This window comes from Echinops telfairi, unplaced genomic scaffold (genome assembly GCF_000313985.2).
Source record: "Echinops telfairi isolate 266 unplaced genomic scaffold, ASM31398v2 ScPeMD7_4048;HRSCAF=4782, whole genome shotgun sequence".
Taxonomy (NCBI): domain Eukaryota; kingdom Metazoa; phylum Chordata; class Mammalia; order Afrosoricida; family Tenrecidae; genus Echinops; species Echinops telfairi.
The window spans coordinates 373,789-379,152 of NW_022107947.1; positions in this window are offsets into that span (position 1 = coordinate 373,789).

The following is a 5,364-nucleotide window of genomic DNA, read 5'->3' on the forward strand; positions in this document are numbered from 1 at the left end:
CCCCAAGCTGGCGCTGGCCGTGTTCGAGGCGGCGGTTCAATTCCTGCAGCAGAGGAGGCACCCCGAAGAGGGGCGGGGGTCGGGGTGCCGCCGACGAGCCTGAGCCTCCGGTCGCCTCCTGCTTGCAGCGGCGCAGCACCCGCGGCCAAGTGCTTGGCGCTCACCGCGATGGCAGCCTTGGAAGCACGCGAGGGGGTCTTTTCCAGAAGTCGGGGTTCAGGTGAAGTGCGGAGGGAAAACTTGGATTCTCACTGTGCGCTGGAGAGCTGTGGTGACTGGGAGAAGGGGAGTTGGTTAGAGACTGGGTCTCCAAGGGAAAAGGAACCTCTGGTGATTTCCTGAGGATGAAAGAGGAATGGGCTAGCGCGCCTAAGGTCGTTAAAGAGGCAATTAAAGGAGTCACAGTTAAAGAGGGTATTGGCGATTTCCTGGAGAAATGGGCCCCCAAATTGACGGCATTTACAAGCAAGCACCCAGCTGCTCCTCGTCCTCCTTGAACCATCACTGGGGGTGCTCAGGTGTGGCATTCCTCAGGTGGCAGGCCCTGGCTTTTGAAGTTGATTGTGCCCTCAGCTTTGTAAAGGAGCAGTGGAAGGTCTTGATGACCGACCTTGAATTATCTGTGTTCGGGATCGAACCAGCCGTCTTGGTTATTGAGATGATTGCATGGAGGTCACGTGAGCCCTGTGGAGCGTCCGGAAGAGGCCACAGGAACGTGGAGGCCTTTCCCTTAGGAGCTGTGCCCCCTGATACCCGGGATTGGGCTACCCCTGGACTCATGCTCTTCAGAAAGTGCCGTCCATGTAATGGTGAGCCATGGAGTCCCAAGGTCTTAACTGGGAGGACCACGGAAGTGGACATCCACGGTAAGCACCGAGGAGTGGCCATGTGCCTGTCTGCACGTGGTTTTGAGTGAAGGGAGGGTCCCTGTATGGCTGCGGTTTTGTTTTTCATTGGGGCCTAGAACAGGTAAATATGGTAGGAAACATCCAGAACCCAGGATGTAGTTCTCCAAAGTTAGCTATACTTTGGAAAAAGGCTCCACCCCTTTTGGGATTCCCAGCCTTAGAAATGGTACTTTGACTCAGGGATCCTTCCTGCTCCTCAGACCTGGGGAAGCCTCTGGCCCTAAGCTGCTTTCCCACTCACTGAGCCCGCAGGAGGCACGAAGGAGCTCTCCTTTGATTTCCGACATGTGTGCTTCTGTCCACAGAGGGAGCCAAGCTGTCTGATGGGGTTAGGGAGATTCCATCAAGGTGTAGGGTGTATATGTGGCTTGAATCTACCAACTGTTGAATGCATTTGCTCAGGTTTTTCAAACAGTTCCCTAGAGTATTTCCAAATATGTTTTTGTTTTTTAAAGAAATAGGCATTATGTGTGTTATTTTCCAAACCAATTCCTACTGTAGCTATCAAAATGATAGAGGTTCCAACCCCCTCCACGTCTTATCCCAGCAAATCATTAATTCCTAAGAGCAGTTAAATGGCTACAGGTAGATGTTGTTAGCGGCTTCCAGGTGCTTCTGAGCCCCTGTGACAGACAGAACCTGTCTGAGCCCCTGTGACAGACAGAACCTGCGCTCTAGGGTTTCTCAGGGGGCTGTCTTTCCGTGAGGAGCCATGGGATGATCTTGAATCATAACCTTGAGGTCAGTAGCTGGGCTCTGAGCTGTTGTGCCACCAGGGCTTTGTTATGGATGGTGAGCAGTGTACATTAAAAAAATGTTTTCCCAGCAGGTTTATTGCCATGTAATTCACAGCAATGTCTATTTTTCATAATGATTAAAAAAATCTAAAGAGGGCTTATTCATTTTAGTAGTATGTTTTATAGCAGCATGTCCCATATAGTCTTATGGATATATCGAATACTTAAAATGAATATGCTAAGTAAACTTTCTTCAAAGACACTTATTGCAAACTGTAATACTCATTCTTGTTGACAGCCTTAATATTTACCTAGTGGTATGCCTTTTAAACAAGGTTATAAGCTGCTTCGTTTTGCTACTGCATGCCTGATTCATACTATAGTTTCATGGCTTGATCAAAGTTGCTGCCCCAGCTATTAAAATGGTTTTGTAACTTCAAAAAGTTAGATATGTTTCTGCATTATGGATTGTTGTTGCCTGTGCGTGTGTGTGTGTGTGTGTGTGTGTGTGTGTTGTGGGGTGAGCCCAGGCTGTAAATTTGTAATCCATGACGTTACTGTGCCAGAGCTTTTGCATCATTATGTGTTCTCCGAGATGTGTGTGTGTGTGTGTGTGTTGGGGGCGGTGTTTGACCAATATAGGAAGTACTAAAAAATGAGTTCAATTCAGTTATTTTTATTGGGTACAGACAATGCAAAGACAAGAAGGAAACATAATAAGCCGGGCTAGAATTACAGCTTACCATACCCAACTGGTGCCATTTTAATTATAGTACTTTCCCTCTTAGAACCTTTTAATCCTATTATTTTATATTTAATAAGTAGACTAGTTAAAACACAAACAAAACCATTACAAATAATGGGGAAAGATGATGAGCACAACCAGATGTTTGACCTAAAGTTCAAAGAGTTAAGGAATTTAAACTCTGTCAGATTCCCCCTGTGGGTACCATAAACCCTCCCTATAAGCTGGAAAGTTGGAAGGCAAAAACAAAAACACCTTGAGGTGGGAGGGGCAAAAACCAAGCTAGCAAATAAACAAGCAACAACAGCAACAAACCAACACAGACACTTTCCCGTGAATGTTTAAGTTGAGTTTCCTTTGGCCATTGACCACCCCAAGGACAACCTTGGGCTCAGAGGCAGGTGCCGTTTGAATGATAACTGGCAGGCAAAGCTGGCTCCCACATGCTGTGGTTGTGAGAAGCCTGCGTTCTGTGGAGCCCAGAGCTGTGCATTAGGACTGGGCTCATTTGCCATCCATTCTACAGTGGATTTTCAGATTCGGTGCCAAGACTATGGTTTTGTTTTCCTCTAGACCCACAATTTAATTCCAGCCACACTGAGGCTCATTTAAATGTGCAGAGTAAGTAATGCATAGTTCCCTTTGACTCCTTTCTTTTGAGTTTTAACAGGCAAACTTATCTGGGTCTGCTTTTCACTTCCTCAGCCAGCGTGTTCTGTGCTACGAAGACATCCCTCCCTTCACCTACACACTGTGTTCCAAGATGCTGAGGTTCTTTGGTGCTTTATGATCAACTAGGTTGGAGGTGGGGGCAGCAAATGAAGAAATAGTGCTTGAAGGACTAAAGGGGTGGCTGGATGGCTGTGGGTTGGAGGGTAGCACAGAAAGATAAGCAAGAACTTGAACCTGCAGTTCATTAAAAATGTGCAAACGGTCAGTAAATGTGTGGACAGATTCTTGGAAATGCAAATGAAAAGCAGAGAGAGAGTAGCTTTCACTCCACCTAACTGACCTATACGTAAAGGTCCTTAAAATCTCCTCGAGGGCTGTATGTGTGTGGGGAATCTCTGGAACTGTACTGGTGTACATTGCAGTCTGTGGGGGAGAGCAAGGAGCCCTGGCAGCATAGTGGTTATGAGTTGGGCTGCTAATGGCAAGATCAGCAGTTCGAAACCACTGGCTGGTCTAAGGGAGAAAGACGAGGCTTTGTACCGTACAGGGTTAAAGTCTCTGAAACCCACCGGGGCAGTTCTGTTGGCTCTGTGACAGTGAGTGGAGAAAGCCACCATTTCTCTGAACCCCTGGGACTTGCATGCCCTCTGACTTAGCAGCCCCACCTTTGGAGCCCTGTCTTACAGAAATAAAGCACCTGCATATAAGGATATGTGTTGGGGGATGTTTAGTGTAACTTTCTTAAGGTAAAAAAACTAGACCCGATATGGATGCTCATCTTGTAGGATGAATAAAATATGACACATTCGTGCTATGGATTATTTTAGGAGATCAGTCCATGGGACTCTAGGGAGCAGCTCTGCTTGTCCTATGGAGTCACCATCAGTCGATAAGCACTCGAGTTGCAGCGGGATTTGCTCTGTTTCAGGTCCATGATGTATTATAGAAAGACCAAAGCAAGAACGGGCAGTTGTAGGGCGCTCAATATATTTCTGATTTAACAAGGAAGCAGCCCTATGGTGTGTGGCTTGGGAACAGATGTGGAAGGATATGCAGTAAACCTCGTATTGTTTAAAATTTGATTCTGGGGAGGACAATACACTTTTCTATCCACACTCCAGTTGCTTAATTTGTTCCAACCAGCTTGTTTTTCTATATGACAACACTTTAAAAAGCAGTTGGTTAAGGACTAGCAAACTCACCTGGAATCATTTGGAAACTTAGGCTGGGAACTATCGGACTTACTGTCCTTGATGCAACCCACTGCCATCTCCCTTCTCCCTGGAATCTTTCAGTTAATCCTCTCCGCAAATGCTGACATTCCCCATTTTTAGTAGGGTAGACCTCTTCAGTGGCTTCAGGAAATCCGTTTACTTCTGGGTCTGCCCCAAAGATAGTGGTAAAAACAGGCCACCTGGTTCCACCCCTTACTGAGAATATGTATGTTTCCATCCTAGCTCTATTGAATCAGAATCCATAGTTTCATAAGGTCCCCAGGTGATAGCTGGACCATTGAACATCCAAATGAACCTCCGATCCAGCTCCCAGTCTTTCGGTTCCTTGACCAGCTCTAAGTTGTGCTTTCCTTCAGCGAGCCTCCCATGCCATTTGGCAGCCTGGGAGGAGCCCTGGTGGTGTAGTGGTTACAAGTTGGGCTGTGTGGTTACATGCTGGGCTGGGTTCCTCATGGTTCGAAACCACCAGCAGCTCTGAAGGAGAAAGACTGGTCTTTCTACCCCATAATCAGTAGTTACAGCCTCGGAAACCCACAGGGAGTTGCTATGAGTCAGCATTGACTCAATGGCAGTGAGTTTATTTTTTTGGCCTGGGGATATTTGGGGTTGTCACAACTTGTGGGTGGTGCTCTCCACTAGCATCAAGTGGATAGAGCTGAGAATGCTGCTGGTGAACGTCTTGTGACCTGCAGTGCGCAGGACAGCCCCACGGGACACAGAGTTCCACGTCAGATACAGTCAATCAGTAGTGCTAGGGTTAATGAGTGCTACTCTCGACCAGTGTCTGAAGTTTTCCAGTTTAGGCTATCTATATCCATACCTACCTACCTACCATCTATCTGACTGTCTGTCTGTCTGTCTGCCTGCCTGCCTGCCAGCCTGCCTATCTATCTATCTATCTATCTATCTATCTATCTATCTATCTATCTATCTATCCATCCATCCATCCATCCACCCACCCACATCTGTCTGTCTATCTATCTATCTATCTATCTATCTATCTATCTATCTATCTATCTATCTATCTAAGCCTGCCAGCCTATCTATCTATCTATCTATCTATCTAT